Genomic DNA, 18,095 nt, shown 5'->3' with positions numbered 1-18,095 from the left:
TACCCTGAGTTTCTGCTTTCCTTCCCCTTAGAATTCCCTGCATCTGCTTCCCTTCTCTGGAGTCAGCTGATGACCCAGGGCGGGATTCCCAGCTATGCTGCCTCGGGAGCACCTGTCGGGAGGTGTGCACCGCGTCCTTCTGGGACTGGGGTGGCAGCACCTCGGGACCCTCTCCGGGGCTGCTGGGCAAACCACATTCACAGAAAGACTGTGCGGCCTAAATCTACACACAGATTGGGGGGTGGGGAGGCAACCTAAGTGAGAACATTTGAAAACTCCTTTCCCTGCTTAAAAGCTGTGAAACAGGGGCGCCTGGGTGGCTCAGTCGATAAGCGTCTGCCTTCGGCTCAGGGCGTGATCCCGGGGTCCTGAGATCGAGCCCCACGTCAGGGTCCTCCGCTGGGAGCCTGCTTCTTCCTCTCCCACTCCCCCTGCTTGTGTTCCCTCTCTCGCTGGCTGTCTCTCTCTCTGTCAAATAAATAAATAAAATCTTTAAAAATAAATTAATAAACAAACAAACAAAAGACCGTGAAACAAAATTCCCAAAGCTGCAGTGACGTCACTACTACCGTACAGGCCGCTATTGGAGATCAACGGTCGGCCACAGCCGCTTCTTCTTAGATTTCAAAATACATCTTCACTCGATTTGACACCAATGTCTTTCATCAGCTCATTTTCTGTTTATCATAAAAACTATCCAAAAACCTCAAAATAAATTTCAGGAATTTTGCAGAAATGCAAACAAAGTCAATACGAACTCCAAAAATGGTAGATTTCTGATAAAAAGAAAACCTTCCAAAATAAAAACTACGTGGGGCCACACAGTGCGGTGGGGGTGGGGGGGCACAGCTCCTGCTGGCCGTGCCACCCGCTGTCCTCGCCCTGGCCCACCTGGCCCCTGCAGCGTGTGCGGGCACCAGCCCTACTCACACACACTTGGGCAACGTAAGGACCAGTCCTGCCCACGAACCGCATGGCTGGTCCAGGATCAGCCCCCCAGCACCCTCCTTGCTGGTGTCTTCCGAAGCAGCCATTCTTTCTATCCCTGGCTCAGCTCCATCCAAAGCTGGGTGATTCCGTCCGTGGACCCCAAAGTGTGGGCCATCGGTTCTGTCCTAACCCTGCCTCAAGCATCTCTCAGACACCCTTCTCTGTGTTGTGATGGACACTGGTCTTTATGTTTCTTTCCCCCAAACAGACGGCAACCTCCTTGTGGGGACAGCGATGTTGGCATATTTTCCCTGGTGTATTCATCTGCTCGGGCTGCTGGTTGGCTGGAATGACAGATGTTATTCCTCCGCAGGGCTGGAGCTCGGAGATCCAGACAGGCCGGGCTCGGCGAGAGTGGCTGGCGCTGCGGTGCGCGGGAGACGCCGTGGCGGGTCTGCCCCGTCTTTTCCGGACAGCATTCCTCCCTGGGCTAGGCATCGAGATGCAGAGATGGGACATCTTCCTTTCCTCTGTATGACAGGCTCCACTGTCCCCTCAGGTCTGGGACCTTGTTGTGGAGGACGTGCGTCTGTGGGGAGGACTTCGAAGGGCTTCAGGGGACAAGAAAGGAGGGCGAGAGGCCAGCACTGCTGTGGGAGCCTGGGGCAGTCGAGTCCTCGCTCTGCTTCCCTGTGGGTGGAGGTGTGGGTTGTCGGCCCCCCCCTCCCCTGCCGCCCTGGCCTCCCACCTCCCCTCTGTCTCTGACCTGGCGGGATGCCCCTTTCCTCTCTGGACCCATGGTTTCTCTGGGGCCTTCCTAAGCTAGGACGCCTCACCTGCTTTCCGCTAAGACTTGGGGGCCTTAGGATCTGGCCATTCCCTGCAGCCCTATTCAGTTCTGAGAACCCCCTCTCACGGATGGTTTTCCTTGAGCCAAGCCAGCCAGCACCTCAAATTCTCTGGCCCCACTCCCTACATGTCTGCAGTCAGGAACTCCCAGTGGGGCCCGGCCTTCCAGTGACTCTGAGCAGCTCAGGCTTGGGGGCCCTTCAGCAGCCCCCCGAGCTAATCCCCCCAGGTTCCTTGGCCTCTCCCCACCAGGCCCAGAGCCTCAAGGACCACTGTGGAATCCCCTTACCCACGCCCCTCTAGCTTCTTTGCAGAGTGAGGGGACTGAGACCCCCAGAGCTCAGAGGACAGGGGAGTCCCCGTCTGCCTCGCTGCCTCTTTTGCACGGGGTCCTCAGCAAAGCTCCTCCTGCGGGCCTGCCCCCCACCCCGGGCCCCCGTGTCTCTGCGGAGAAACTCGCACACAACACCCGGCCTAAGAGAAGGGTCCTCCCCACACACCTTGCCCTCAGACTTTGGTGATCAACCTGAGAATTATTAGACCTGCTAAGAAGGCTTTGTAAAGTTGTGGGTTTGGGGTTTTGCTGGGTTTTGGGTTCTTTTATTCTTTCACCTGCAATTCCTCCTTTATCTTTCCCTGAGTCTAACATTTAGGGTTTGGTTTTTCTTCAACAGCTCAACTTCCTCTTGCGAAACCGTGGACTTCCCTGTGCAGATAGAACAAGGAACTCTAAATTAATTGCTTTCGCTTTTTCAGTCATCGACTGAGTGGATTTTAAACGTTTTTTGAACATCGTGTGAGCAAGTCCTCCCTCCGTCGTGCCGCCTCGTCCATCACGACCTCATCCGCCTGGACGCAGAATGTGACGGCGTCTGACCCAGGAGAGAGGCAGTGGGTGGGGCGTTTCATTCTCTGTAAAAGAATGACTTTTCCTGGTCTTTATGGACATGCCACTTTGAAAGATTCCACTTCTCATCTTGTACATTTCTTCTCCTATCACTCATTGATTCTCAGCTGGAATTTTCAGCAATGCCGAGCAGGTGTAAGAGCCGGGGGCTTCCTCCCTCAGGCAGCTGACGCTCTTCCGTTCTCCAGAACGTTCAAGGGCACTAGCTGCGACGCTTCCTCCAGGGAGCCTGCCCCCCACCACCCTGAAACTGCTCTCCCCCGTGTCGCGGTCACTTCAGCCTTTCAACCCACTTGTGGGATTTGACCTGTTTCCCACTTCCTTCTTGAAAGTCTGTGGCTTCCCGGACCATGCTTCCCTTTACTCCCCACCCCCAGGACCCTACCCGCATCGTGTGGGTTTGCTTTTTAAATAAACTTGCCACATATTCTCTAAGTCTCCTGTAAGTCTCTATCTGTGCACTGAAACTCCGTATGCACAATAGTAGCTGGATTTCCTTGGAATGGAACTTTGGCCCCTCTGGAATCAAACCTCAATCCTGCCAAGACTAGATTGTCAAAACAGGCCTTCTTAAAGACTCTAGAATTCTGAAGGTCTGAAAAAATAAATCAGCAACAATGACCATAACGCTGCTGGAGAAGATTTTGACCCTTATCTCAGGACGCTGGTGCTGTGACTTGTGCCCTTAAGCAACCACTCGGTCTAATCGCAGGATTTCATGGTTCTGGTAAATTTCTCGAATTGCATCATGGGGCAGTTTGGACCTCACAGAGGCGATCAGATCATCCCACACGTGGGCAGATTTGGGAAAGCAGACCACTGTCTTCAGGGTACAGCGTGGGGTGTGTTGCCAACCGCAGAATGCCCCCCCCCCCCGCAATTTGTATTGTTGGGGGAAACACTTTCCCTTTACCAATGCAGACTCAGTGGTGGGGCCTGAAAATTTAGCAACAGACAGATTAACAGGAGGAAAGAGAACAAGTCTGTTCACACACATGTGAGAATGCTCAGATGAAGCGGTCCCTGAACAGAGAGATATAGGGGTTCGTATAGCAGTTTACTGGGGGGGCGTAGAAAGGGCTGCTAGGGGGAGACAAATGATCTTTTAGGGGGGAATGGGAGGTGTGGCCATCGTGGTAATATTTGTTGATGCGATTCTCACGCTGGTGTGAGTGGCCCAGCTCATTCCCCTCTGGGGCTGAGGCTCTGCTTTCCTCAGAGGAAGCGAGCTCTGAAAAGGCTTCCGTCTGCGTCCACTGTATGTCAAATGTCTTCAGTTCAAACACTCATCACACCAGCTCTGTGGGGCCAAGTGGGCCCCTATGAGACCAGCAGAGCTCTTGTTTGGAATTTGAGCAGAAGGATCCTTCCTCAGGGCCTGCCCGCAGCGCAGAGCTGAGCTCCCGTGGGCATTGCTCCGGGCTCCCTGAGATGGTACAAAACAAGATCCCCCTGTCCCCAGTGAGGCCACGGCCCAGCGTGCCTGGCAGCAAACAGGCAAGATTCCTGCACATCATTGTGCAATTTTGGCTTCGTCATTAGGATGAAAGATAGATACGTGCTGGGGCCTGAATGTCTGTGTCCTTCCAAATGCCTGCGGTGAGACCCGAACCCCCACGCGGAGGGCATCAGGAGGTGGGACACTGGGAGGAGATGGGGTCGTGGGGGAGAGCCCTCACGAAGGGCATTAGTGCCCTTAGGAAGGAGACTCCAGGAGATCCCTCGCCCCTTCCTCCACGAGAGGACCCGGTGAGAGCATCCTTACCTGACCCGGGACTCCCAATTTATGGGAAATAAACTCTGTGGCTTGTAAGCTCCCCAGTGTGTGGGATTCTCTTAGAGCTGCCTGAACACCTAAGATAATTTATTTTATTTTTTTTTTAATTTATTTATTTATTCCACAGAGATAGAGACAGCCAAGGAGAGAGGGAACACAAGCAGGGGGAATGGGAGAGGAAGCAGCAGGCTCATAGCGGAGGAGCCTGATGTGGGGCTCGATCCCATAACGCCGGGATCATGCCCTGAGCCGAAGGCAGACGCTTAACCGCTGTGCCACCCAGGCGCCCCGATAATTTATTTTTTTTAGACGACTCAAGGGGAATAAATGTATTTTCGTTTCCCAAATGCTCCCTCTAGCTTTTGTTTGCAACGTGAACAGACAGGAATCTGAAGACAGCGGTGCCCTCCCTCCGTAACCCACGAGAGCCGGGAGGAGCCCCCAGGACTGGCCAGCTTTAGGCCCTGTGCCGCTGGACCTCCGGTTTGAGATTTTCATCATTTATGTTCACTAACTCGTCCACACTGTGGCTCTGAAATATTTTCAGGTATTTGCTCATCAGATTTCCTGTCCATCCCCAGGCGGCCCTCTTTACCTGCTCTCCTCCTCCTCTCATCTGAGCCAGCGAGGGCACTCAGATCTGCATTCGAATCACTATTTATTCTTTGGAAGAGCCAGTTATTTTTACTGTAGAGCTTGACAAACACGTCCACAAGAGATCGGTTTGGATGATTACAGAACTAACCCATACTTCAAGCCACCTGAGTAAGTATTAACGTGGGTCCCCTATTATTTATTGAAGCCATGAAGAACTGTTTAAAACCCAAAGTTAATTTTCGGGAAGTACTAATGCTGGGCTGATCCCAAGTTTTCGGGCGTGGGCTGTGCACACAGTGGGGCCCCCTCAGCTTGCTGTGTCTTCTTTGCACTTTTCTCCATGTTCACATCTTCTACCACAAATACGTTACATCTGAAAAGAGAAGAAGCAGATTTGAAGTTAAACTTAATTTGAATCTGGAAAAGTGGGGTGGACGTTTATGGAAAGGACCAAAGGAAAAGCTTAAAATTCATCATGTTTACTTTTAGTTTTTAAAAAAGATTTTATTTATTTATTTGATAGAGAGAGAGAGAGAGCAGGGGGAGAAACAGAGAGAGAGGGAGAAGCAGACCCCCCGCTGAGCAGGGATCCTGAGGCGGGACTCGATCCCAGGACTGCGGGACCATGACCTGAGCTAAAGGCAGATGCTTCACCGACTGAGCCCCCCAGGCGCCCCCCATAGTGTTTACTTTTAATTGAAATTGTATTTCCTTGCACCATGCAAGCATTTACTGGCTTTGGGGGGAGCGGGGGGGAGCGTGGTTCGTGAAGAATGCTCAAATGGCCAGGTTGCCGCTCTAATATTCTGAGGTGACGTAATTAGTGACGTCATTAGTGCGACTTGGTCCAGCCCTTCTATGACAGTTCCGAACAACTGTTTGATGAAGGCGAGACAATCGAAAATATAGGCTGAACCATATGAATGTGCAGGCACCTGAGCTTTGATGACCAAAACGTGGTAATTTCATGTAGTTCAACCGACAATGTGGTAAATTTAACTGTTTTCCTAGATGATGTCCATGGGGCTGGTTTGAGCATATTTTCTCTCAGCCGCAGGAGTTAGAAGTGCTCGGCCTTCGCCTAGTCTCTCACACGCCAACATCCCCCAGAAATTGCAAGGGCCAGTGATCACTCCCAGCTGCGTAAAAGTACCAGCCCTGTTGTCCCCCGACCACCAGAGTCAGACTCTCTGGGGACTGGGGCGTGGACAGCAGGTCCTTGTTTGTTTGCTTGTTACCAACTTTACTGAGGTATAGTGGACAGACCACAAACTGTCCATTTTTACAGTGCTCAGCTGGAGAAGTTTGAGAAATGTGTTCACTTGTGGGACCGTCACCACACTCAAGATACTGAACCTATCACCCCAAAAGTCTCCTCGTGCCCCTTTGTCATCTGTCCCTTCTGCTCCTCCCGCTCCCCTGCCCCCAGGGAACCCCGATCTTCTGTCACTGTAGGTCTGCGTGCAGTTTCCAGGATTTCCTCTCCATGGGATGATGCGGTGTGTTCGCTGCATCTTGTCTGGCTTCTTTCTCGCACTCGGCATGCGTCCTTCATGCTGTTGTATGGACCCATGACTGGCTTCTTTTTCTCGCTGCGTAGCGCTCCCCTGCGGGGGTGTACCACGGTCTATTTACCCACTCGCTTTTGGATATCTGGGTCATTTCCACCCTTTGGCTGTTAACAAATCCAGCCACCATGACCGTTCATGCACAAGTCTTAGTGTGGACACGTCCTTTTATTTCCCTTGGGTAAATACCTAGAAACCAAATATTTGGGTCATATGGTAGGAATATGATTAAGTTTTGAAGAAACTGTCAGGCTGCTTTCCAGAGTGCGTGTCTCGCCGCACGTTCCCACGAGCAGGGTGGGAGAGTGCTGATTTCTTCCGATCCTTGCCAACCCTGGGTATGGCGGTCTTCTTAACGTCAGTCTTTCTCATGGGTAGGTAGGGGTCTCTCACTCCGGGTTGTATTTGCATCTCCCTAAAGGCTCAGGCGTTGAGCAGCTCCTCCATCTTCGCCCAGGTGGAAGTAGTTTAGAAAAGCACCCACCCCACCCCCAGATGATTCTAATGTGCAGCGATGTGGACAGCCTCCAAGATTCCTGCAACCCTGTGACGGCCACCTTCTTGTCCCCCTCCTGGTGAGGGTAGTAGCTTCCCATGCCCAGGTTTATGGGAAGGATGAATCCTCTTCCAGAGTCCTGAGGACCCTTCTTGGGCTAACCTCAGCACAAATCCTTTGAGAGCTTTAAACGTGGATTCCACCAAGATTCTTTTTTTTTTTTAAATAAAGATTGATTGATTGATTTGACAGAGAGAGAGAGAGGCAGCAGGGAGGGGCTGAGAGAGAGGGAGAGAACCTCAAGCAGACTGCACGTCCAGCGCGGAGCCCAACATGGGCCTCGATCTCAGGACCCTGAGATCATGACCGGAGCCAAAACCAAGAGTCAGAGGCTCAACCAACTGAGCCACCAGGCGCCCTCCACCAAGATTCTTTTAGGGAATCCTGCGGTGAGGGTTCCAACACCACAACACGTTTCCCCCCATGCGTGTTTGGAGGCTGTGTATGTGGGGTCACCTCTGGGCTTGAGTTCATGATGACTGCAGCCATTGTCTAGAGCTGCCCACATCAGAGACACTGACCCCTGAGCGTGTAGAAGCAGGGCCAGTGTGCGGAAGGAAGGAGAGGGACTGGGGGGTCAGCTTCCCATCCCTGCACCTCCCGAAGCAAGGAATTGGACGTGAGCTAAGCTACCCGCTATGGTAGGTAACAACATTAAATTGTTCCCTAAAAAAGGTATATTGAGGGGCGCCTGGGTGGTACAGCGGTTAAGCGTCTGCCTTCAGCTCATTGAGTGATCCCGGCGTTCTGGGATCGAGCCCCACATCAGGCTCCTCTGCTATGAGCCTGCTTCTTCCTCTCCCACTCCCCCTGCTTGTGTTCCCTCTCTCGCTGGCTGTCTCTATCTCTGTCAAATAAATAAAATCTTTAAAAAAATAAAAAAATAAATAAAATAAAAAATAAAAAAATAAAAAAGGTATGTTGAAGTCCTAGCCCCCAGTACCTCACAATGTGGTCCCACGCAGGTGTGATGCCTTCACTTGTCTTCTATTTATTTCTGAAACTGGCTTAAATACACGGTATGATCTCAGACATCAACCATTATTTAAAACATGATGAAACAAATATAAAAAAACACTACATATTTTTAAAGATTTTATTTATTTATTTGAGAGAGAGAATGAGAGAGAGTGAGAGAGAACACAGCAGGGAGAGGGCGCAGAAGGAGAGGGACAAGCAGACTCCCCGCTGAGCAGGGAGCCCGACACGGGGCTCACAGGGGGCTCGATCCCAGGACCCTGGGATCAGGACCTGAGCTGAAGGCAGACGCTCCACTGACAGAGCCACCCAGGTCCCCCTAAAAAACATTTTAGATTGCATTATCCAGAAATAAACTGATGTTACTTCACGTACTGGAAAGATTTTTCCAGGTATTTCCTGACTGCTCGTAAATACGTGTGCAGGAAGTCTTAGAGGCCGCACCACCGTAAGCGGTGCTGGGGTGTGAGCGTGGCAGAATGGGCCCTTCACAGCCGGTCACATTGTTTGGGGATCCCCACCTTTGGGGGCATTGTTAGGATGAGCCTCCCTGTGCATATCTCTTTTTGATTCTGTGGGAATAAGCCCATAAGATAAATTCCCAGAAGCGGGATTGCCTAACCCCTGCCCCATTTTCATTGTTTTCTATAAAATTGCAAAACCAGCACATGCTGGCTTAAAAAAAAAATCAAATATTGCATAAGAATGCAAAGTAAAAATGAAACCTGTTGCATGCTACTCCTAGGGGTGATTACCGTAAACGGTGGAGAGGAGTTGTAATGAAGCAAGTTTGGGTTTCAATTTTTGTTCTCTCTCTTAATAAAAATGTGACCATGGAAGGCTCTTAGGATGTTTAATGCTTAATTTCCTCAACTGAAAATGAAGTTAGTGGCTGCTCTCCCCCTCTCACGGGGTTTAGGACACTTAAATAGATGTGAAATGGAAGATTCACAAAAATGTATGTGCACACCGGTCACGATGGACGTCGATGACCGCCCAAGATCAGAAATCATTCGCACCACATCTTCCAGACAGAAGACGGCTAGGTTGAGAACAAGCAACAAAAGGAGGTTAGAGAATCTAAGTGTTTGTACACTTGTCCTGAGTTACTCTGGGATTAAGGAGGAAGGTTGGTGGAAGCAGCGAGATCGGTTACACAAAACCGAATGTCAGCGAGCAGTGGCCGTGCTCCACTTGTGAGAAGCCCCAGAGGCCAGACCCGGAGGGGAACTCAGACCTTCCGATGCCTCGATTTCAAAGGAGTTTATTTTTAGGGGCGCCCAGCTGGCTTAGTTGGTAGAGCGGTGCAGCTCTTGATCTCAGGGTCGTGAGCCTCAGCCCCACGCTGGGTGTAGTGCTTACTAAAAAAAAAAAATAATAATCAATCAACCCCTGCTTTCAATACAACCAGGATATTGACATTGACATAATCCACTGATCTTTAAAAAAAAAAGTTTTATTTTAAAAGTTGAAAAAGGAACAACAAAGTAAATTTTAAAAAGCGAAGGAAATATAAAAATAACAAAAATTGTTTAAAAATATAATCAAAGAAACAACAGAAAGAATGAACAAAATCAAAACCTAGTTTAAAAAAAGACTGTTAATAAATTAAACTCTAACATGACTAAAAAAGAAGACTCATGAAGAAGTATAGGAAGAAAGGTGGTAAAGCTGCTGATAAAATTTAAAATAATAAAAATACTCTAAGTGTTTTATCTTAATGTTTTGAAAACTTGGATGAATGCATGACTTTCTCTTTTTTTAAGATTTTATTTATTTATTTGAGAGAGAAAGTGAAAGAGGGAGAGAGAGAGTACACAAGCAGGGGGAGAAGCAGAGGGAGAGGGAGAAGCACACTCCCCACTGAGCAGAGAGCCTGATGCAGGACTCGATCCCAGGACTCTGGGATCATGACCTGAGCGAAAGGCAGACACTTCACCAACCAAGCCACCCAGGAGCCCTGAGAACATATGATTTTCTATAAAAATTGCAAAAATTGAGTGAAGAAAAAAATGGAAACTAAATAAACTATTAACCATTGAAGAAACTGAATCCGTGGTCAAAAGCTTCCCCTCGTGGGATGATACTAGGCGCGGCCTGGGAAGGCAGATAACCCTATTTCATATAGACTCTATCAAAAAGTAGAAAAATAGGGGACATCAGTTTGTGAGGTTGGTATAACGTGGAATAAAATGCAGACCACAGAAGTCCAAGACGTGTATGACTCCCCAACATCACCTGTGACATAAGACCTGGTAATAAAAGATCGGCAAGGGACATCCAACAGTGTATAGAAATAGTGACGCACCGGGACGAAGGAGCTCAGCCCCGGATCAACCACAAGTTGTAAATCAAAACATGTACTATTTACTCCCCGGTGTTAACAGATTAAAGGAAAACAAATGGGATAGTTTTAACAGATACAGAAAAATTAATAAGTCAATAATTATTCGTGATTTTTAAAAAAATCTTTTTTTTTTAAGATTTTATTTATTTGACAGAGATAGAGACAGCCAGCGAGAGGGGGAACACAAGCAGGTGGAGTGGGAGAGGAAGAAGCAGGCTCATAGCGGAGGAGCCTGATGTGGGGCTCGATCTCATAACGCCGGGATCACGCCCTGAGCCGAAGGCAGACGCTTAACCGCTGTGCCACCCAGGCGCCCCAAAGATTTAAAAAAAAATCTTAAAGAATGTGGAATAAAGGGATTTTCCTTACACTGATAAAAAGGTGTTGATCGGAAGCAAACATCATACTTCCTGTTTTAACTTTAAAAACATTTCCATGAAGGTGAAAGATAAGATAAGGGCACTTTAATCCCCATGGCTCAACAGTGACTAGGGCGTCCTGGCCCGCACAGCAGGAAGGAAGAAGAATCAGAAACTAGAAAGGAAAACAAAGCTGTCATTCTCTGCAGATGATAAAATTTTGTGCGTACCAAATCTGAGAACATTTACAGAGAAATAATAGTTTTTTGGGAATAATATTAACACTGCAGAAAACCCAGCTGTCCTCAACAATAAACAATTATAAAATGGAACAGAGATACGAGGCCAGTATTCATCAACCCGACGTGGGGGAGAGGGGCCCTAGAGTCTGCTAGCGAGGCGAGGACCTTGCTGGGTCTGGCGGCTTGCTCTCCCAACGCCATGCTTACACGGGGGGGAGGGGGAACGGGGTCACACGGGTGAGCACCAGCTAGCGGGCTGCTCAGAGAACACACACAACACAGTTCTCTAAGGATCCCACCGACCGACTCCCTGAAAGGAGTCACAGAGCACATTCTGGCACGACGTACAAAAATGAAGTCAACGAAGAGAAACCCCCATATAAGGTCATTATGATGCAATTCGTGAAGTTAAGGTGAGGTCATCCTGGTGTGGAGCAGGCCCTTAACCCAATGTGACTGGTGTCCTTGGAAGAACAGATCACGTGAAGACGCGGACATACCAGGGGGATGCGTGTGACAATGGAGGTCACAGTGATGCAGCTGCCAGCGAAGGGTCGCCAGGGGTCGCCACAGATCGCCAGGGAACCTGGAAGAGGCAAGGAAGTGTGTCCGCACAGCTTTCAGAGAGAATAGGGTCTGCGGACACCTTGATTTCAGACGCGGGCCTCAGGTGGGAGAATGGAGAGACCACACACGGGGATGACGATATCTACCCAGAAAAATCACTGTGGCAGATGATGGCAGGGTCCCAAAATGCAATCGCAGAAGGTTTCTTACTGTAGATTGCATTTCTGTAACGTGCCGGAAGAGACACGATCCTAGCGATGGAGGGCAGCTCGGGGGTCGCCCGGGGTTCCGGAGGTTGGGAGGGAAGGAGGTGGGGTGTCTGCACAAGGACAATGATGGGAATATCCTATATTCAACTCTATCAGCGTCACTATTCTGGTTGTGACGTTGCGCTGTGGGCTCCTGACATGTCACCGCTGGGGGAAATTGGCAGAGTACATGGGATTTCTCTGCATTATTCCTTCCAACCACATGTGAATCCACGACCATCTCAAAATAAAAAGCTTAAGAAAACAAATCGCTTCGAGGAGGACAGCAAACAGGAGACGCACAAGGCTCAGGACAGTGCCGAGAGTGTGGCGGGGGCTCCGGTGACATACCCCGAAGAGCCCGGGGCCAGCCGGACCCTCTCTCACCCCGCCGGGCCATCCGGCGTCGGCTCACGCTGCACCGCGAGGACTCCGGTTCTCTCCATCTCTCGACCCTGCCCTGCTCAGCACGGAGACTCCGCGCAGGCGAGATGTCCTCAGCTCCCAAGGCTTCTCCAGCTCTAGCGATTGTGTGCAGGCCAGCCTCCACCCGCTGGCATCTCTCGCAGAGCAAAGAACCTATTCCCGGAAGCCTCCCTCACAGCCCAGAGGCCAGGATTACATCACTTACAAAATCATCGAGCAAATGGAATGAGCTGTCCTGCTTAGGTCCGAACAGTCTGGGTTAACCTCCAGACCTGGGGTGAGGGCCAACCTTCCCGACTCGAGGGCAGGGTCCCATCTATGCCGATCGATCGGAGAGGCGGAGGTGGTGGTTCTCGGGCGGTTTCCCGGCACTGCCTTTCTCCCGCCCAGCCCGGCGCTCCCACAGCCAGCCAGCAGGCCCCCTGCCTGTGCTGTGTGGGCCGGCAGATCTGCTCCGGTTCCCACCCCCGCACACTGCAGGTGCCCCGTGCGTAGAAGCAACACATATTCATGGAAATGAGTTCAGTAGCCCTTGACACATTCATTCTAGTCCTGAACATCTAATTAAATCTACACCTGTTAACTGCATCATGACGGCCCAGGTTGGAAGCTCAGGCCCCAAGCCTGCGACCCACCTACAATGTCTCTCAGTTTCTCCAGAAACAAGCTACAAATCCTTCTTGCTCTACGTGCTTCCACATTGGATTTGGTCCTTTGGCCTTTTGAGTTGAAGGCAACCCGTGTTGTCATACTCTGCTTCTCTCTAAAGTATCCGATGTGGGAAACAAAGGTAAAAGGAAATATTAAATTTCCTTACTACTTACAGCCCACTGGCAGGCCCTTGAAACACATAGAGTGACCTTCCTCTGGGATCTCAGCTGTCTCGATGTTAATACTTTGCTAATAGCAAAAGCCAACCTTGGCTTGACATTAGCCCGACCTCCAGGACCCTGTGAGTCTGCTTTACCACACAGAGAGTCCTTTGGAAACTTCCTTATCTTTACCCCTGAGATAGGTCAGCAATCACCCTCCAAGCATATGGCCCCTGATACACATCTGAAGGGTCTCAGGACTGCGGGTTTGCTAGCCGGTACTAAACAGCCTTTTCTAACAATAGCGGCCCCCTCAGGGTCCTGGAAACCTTGCTTCCAAAATACCTTGGAGGCTTGCGCTGTCCCTAACCCCTCCCAACTTGAAAGTGTATCATCAGCCACCCTCCCAACTCCAGTGCAGCTCTTCTGCCCACAGGTCCTGTACCCGTGTTTTAATAAAACCACCTTTCTGCACCGAAGAGGTCTCCAGAATTCTTTCTTGACTCTTTGCACTGAACCCCAGCATTCCCACACCAGCATTCATTGGTGATTTTTTTTTTAAGATTTTAATTTTTTATTAAAAGAGAGAGAGAGCGAGAGAGCATGAGCAGGGGGCCAGCAGAGGGACAGGGAGAAAGTAGACTCCCCGCTGAGCAGGGAGCCCCGCTGAGCAGGGAGCCCAATGTGGGGCTCGATCCCAGGACCCCAGGATCAGGACCTGAGCCGAAGGGAGACACACCACCGACCGAGCCCCCCAGGCGCCCCTCATTGGTGATTTAAGCCCGCGTGAATCACCGCATCTTACAATTTGTTCTCTAATCGTTCAGCACAGACCCTGCAGGGAGGGCAAGAAATCTCTGGTGCTGATTTCTACTTAGTGACTCACACGGCCCGCCAAGTAAGTCAGTCGTTTTCCTCTACCAACTTTGCATCATTTTTCTCTGCAAATAAAGTGTTGACTAAGTCACATACTGGTTTGAATTTGACAGCAGCATGACCCCTAAGCGGAACCCAGCCACGCTTCTCTGTCTCTGTCTCGCTTTCCGTTTTTACTCGCCCCTGAATCAATTGTGAGAAATGATTCTGACCTGTAAAATGGTTCGGATCCTCTCAAGATTCTTCTTTCGATGGGGCCCCTGGGGGGCTCAGCCGGTTAAGCCTCCAACTCTAGGTTTCGGCTCTGGTCAGGATCTCAGGGTCATGGATGGAGCACAGAGCCCCTTGTCCCTGTCCCTCTGCTCCTCTCCCCGCCCCCACTCTAAAACAAACAGACGAACAAATAAATAAATAAGACCCTTTGTCAGATTTCCACGCTTCCTGGAACTTAAGTTCATCAGCCATTTTGCCCACCTCTGCCTCAGACCCGCTCGTCTCCAGGGTCCTGGCCGTCTGTACGGTAACACAGAGTGTAAGAGGGAAGGCTAGGCATCCGCTCCTAGCAAGGCCTGAGGACATCACCCCCTCCAGGAAGAAAAGACTTAGCAGAAATAATGTTGCATCCAGAACCCAGAATGGTTTGTGTTCCTCTCACCGCCAAGACAGAAAGCTGTAATTGTCTCCTGGGTTCCTGTTCCGCTTGAATCCAGTCTGAAGCATCACACTTAAATACGGCCCATGTGGTGACAAGTTAGTTCTGGGCTAATGTGCAGGGTTTGCAGAGCGGACTGTCACCTGAAGATGCTCCCATGGAGAACATTTCAGAACTGTCATCCTGGAGACAGTAGAGGGCACCCCGTCCCAGAATGAAGTGTGACCTGCAGTACTGGGGACAGGGCACTAAACAGGGACAATGGACAGCTCCTCGTGCTCAAAGCGAACCCGGTATTTTCCATCTGTTTAGGCTCTTGGTATCCCAGAGCTCTGCCGTCCCGTGCGGTAGCTGCCGGCCACAGGTGCCTGTTGGAGCTGGTTAACATTACTATTTATTATTTTTTATTTTTTTAAATTTTATTTATTCATTTGAGAAAGAGAGACGGAGATAGAGAGAGCAGGAGCAAGGGGAGGAGAGGGAGAAGCAGGCTCCCCGCTGAGCAGGGACCCCGATGTGGGGCTCGAGCCCAGGACCCTGGGGTCATGACCTGAGCCCAAGGCAGACGCTTCACCGACTGAGCCACCCAGGAGCCCCATATATAAGATGTTTTTATTAAAAATGTGGGCCTTCTAAAGTTAGATCAGCACTATCAAAAGAGCCAATTGCTTCCCTTATCGATCCCTAATATCGAAGGGCTCCCACAGGCCCACATGACGAGGGAAGAGAAGGCAAGCTGAGGACAAAGCAGAAACTGACACCCCGTACCCCCTCCCACCATGGGTTGTATGTGACCTTCCTCAGGCACTCCTGGCTGCCCTAAAGGACAAAGAAATAGTTAACCTATAGATACCACAATCCTGCAAGACTTAAGTCTCCCTCAGTTTGCAAAAGTCTTAGCAGTTTACAAGAACTAAGCATTTCTACCAATAACCTAGCTTCCGGAAGGGAATGTAGATAAAATTAAATGTCCTTATAATCTGCAGCCTCCAGGAAGTGCCCAACTATCTTCATGTTAATGCCTTACTACAGGGAAAACAATGGCAAGGCCTCAGGTATTCTGTGAGTCTTCCTTAACGTATGAAAGTCTTTTCTCAACCTCCCTTTTTCCATACCTTCCCCAACCCCATGGTACATAATCAGCCACCCCTCACAACCCCGGGGCAGCAGCTCTTTCTGCCCACGGGTCCTGTCCCCGTGCTTTCATAAACCACCAATTTTGCACCAAAGACGCCTCAAGCATTCTTTCTTGGTCGTCGGCTCCGGACTCCACCCCACTGAACCTCACGTATATTCCCCAACCTCACACAGACAGATGTTTTACTCCCTTCAGCCTCACCTCCTGAACAGGGATCAGGAAGGGGCATTTCAGGATCTCACGTGCAGTGCAGTGTGCCTTCCTCTGTTACACGCAGGGAGAAAGGACGGAGAAACGCTCCCTGGAGTTCTGTGTAAGAGAAGGCGATGGAGATTTCCCAGCAGACCGCCCCCTGCAGATCAGACAGCACGAGAGCGCTTCAATCACTCAAGATTTTGATAAAGATTTTGTTCACCAGCCCCATCAAACTGACCTATGAGAAGAGGTCGTGGTGAAATGGTGGGGTGGAGCTCAGCATTCGCCAGCGGCCTCTCCGGGGCCACCTAGGCGACCCTCCCGATGCTGCCCGGGGGGACTAAGGGTTCTCAGCCGCGGCCAAGGAGAGCAAGAGCAGCATCAACACTTCGATTGATTATTTTACTTGTGTTTTTCAGAAAGATGCTGAATCATAGCAATCACTTAAAGCAGATGACTTAATTTTTATGGAAACGATACGGACCTTTCTGCTTCCGCATTTCAAATAAGCCCCCCCCCTCCCCGAGACCAAATGTACCTGAGCCTGACTGGTTTTTCCTTGAGTCTGAAATTAAAGGTTTGCTGATCCTGAAAATGAATTTTATTTTTCCTTCTGGCCATACCCCTTAATCATACTCCTCTTCGTCGCAAAGCTAAAAACAATGGGGAAGATGTCACAAGAGATACTTCTCAAAAGGAAGGATGGTCTCGCTGTTGGGAATGGACGCGCTAAGCAGCTGCTCCCACGGAGGTAATTAAATTAATAGGGATGCAAATCCCTTGTCAGTGTTATGTTAATTCTGGTCCCCTCCTGCTTACTAAAAAATTACAGATTATTTCAGCTTTAACGATTTTTCAGATTCTGTGGGTGAATATTTAAAAAAAAATACAGGTCTCCTGGAATATCATCCAATGTGCCATTTCACCTCTGAAACAGCGAAGATCTGGGTTCCAATTGTTCTTTCTTAGATCTGTTTCTGAGCCTGGCTGATGAGGACAGCAGCCTGCAGGCCAAGAGCCAGGGGGAGGACAGTTGGAAGGGTCACCCCTGGAGGTTGCCAGAGAGAGGGGTCAATTGTCTTCCAGTTCAAAGGTGAGGTTTGGAAATGAAGTGCATGCCCGCATTTCAGGCTGCTCACCTTCCCCCTCCCTGTGGTTTTTGGCCTCGGAAGGCCAGTCGTAACAATGCGGGGAAGCAGGCCCGTGTTCAGTGAGCCCTCGGTCTCTTCTTACTTCCTCCAGGCCTCCAGGCCGGGGCAGTGCCAACGCCACAGGGCCGCAGCTGAGCAAGGAAGTTTCCCGTTAATTGATCTGCACGACTAAGTTTGCACAGATCTCCCCTCCACCGCCCTGACCCCCACAGGAGAAGGAACTCATCCTGCATGCTGTGGAAGGATTATACCGTGAGGATTAGAGATGGCTCTGAGGCCGGGGGCCCTAGATGAGTCATTGAAATGTAAATATTTAAATATGTTTGCATTTAAAGTATAAAAAAGGGTAACATAATAAATAAGATGTAAATAAAATAAATGAATGAAATAAAATAAAAATTCATGAGTTCATATTGGTAGCAAATAACCTGGTGGTTAATAAATAAATACAATTTAAAATTCTGAGGAAAATAAAAATTCATAAATTTTTGCTGAGTAAAATAAAAATTCAGGAGTTCATACTGGTAATAAACAATCTGGTGGCTACCCAGAAAGTTAATGAAGTTAATATCACCCAAAAAATGGGCAAACTGACACTGCTCATAGAAGATCCCAAGTAATCTCAAAGTATCTGCTAGAACTAAGAATAAGTGAATTTGGCATGGTCAAAGGATACAATGTCGATATATGCAAATCAATAGTATTTCCATATATGAGCAATGAACAATTAAAATTAAGAAAATAACATCTGGGGCCCCTGGGTGGCACAGCGGTTAAGCGTCTGCCTTCGGCTCAGGGCGTGATCCCGGCGTTCTGGGATCGAGCCCCACATCAGGCTCCTCCACTAGGAGCCTGCTTCTTCCTCTCCCACTCCCCCTGCTTGTGCTCCCTCTCTCGCTGGCTGTCTCTATCTCTGTCGA

The sequence above is a fragment of the Ursus americanus genome, chromosome 10, assembly GCF_024610735.1.
Source record: "Ursus americanus isolate L20-20 chromosome 10, mUrsAme1.1.p, whole genome shotgun sequence".
Lineage (NCBI taxonomy): Eukaryota > Metazoa > Chordata > Mammalia > Carnivora > Ursidae > Ursus > Ursus americanus.
The sequence above is the reverse complement of the archived record's forward strand: the minus strand, read 5'-3'. Positions refer to the sequence as shown.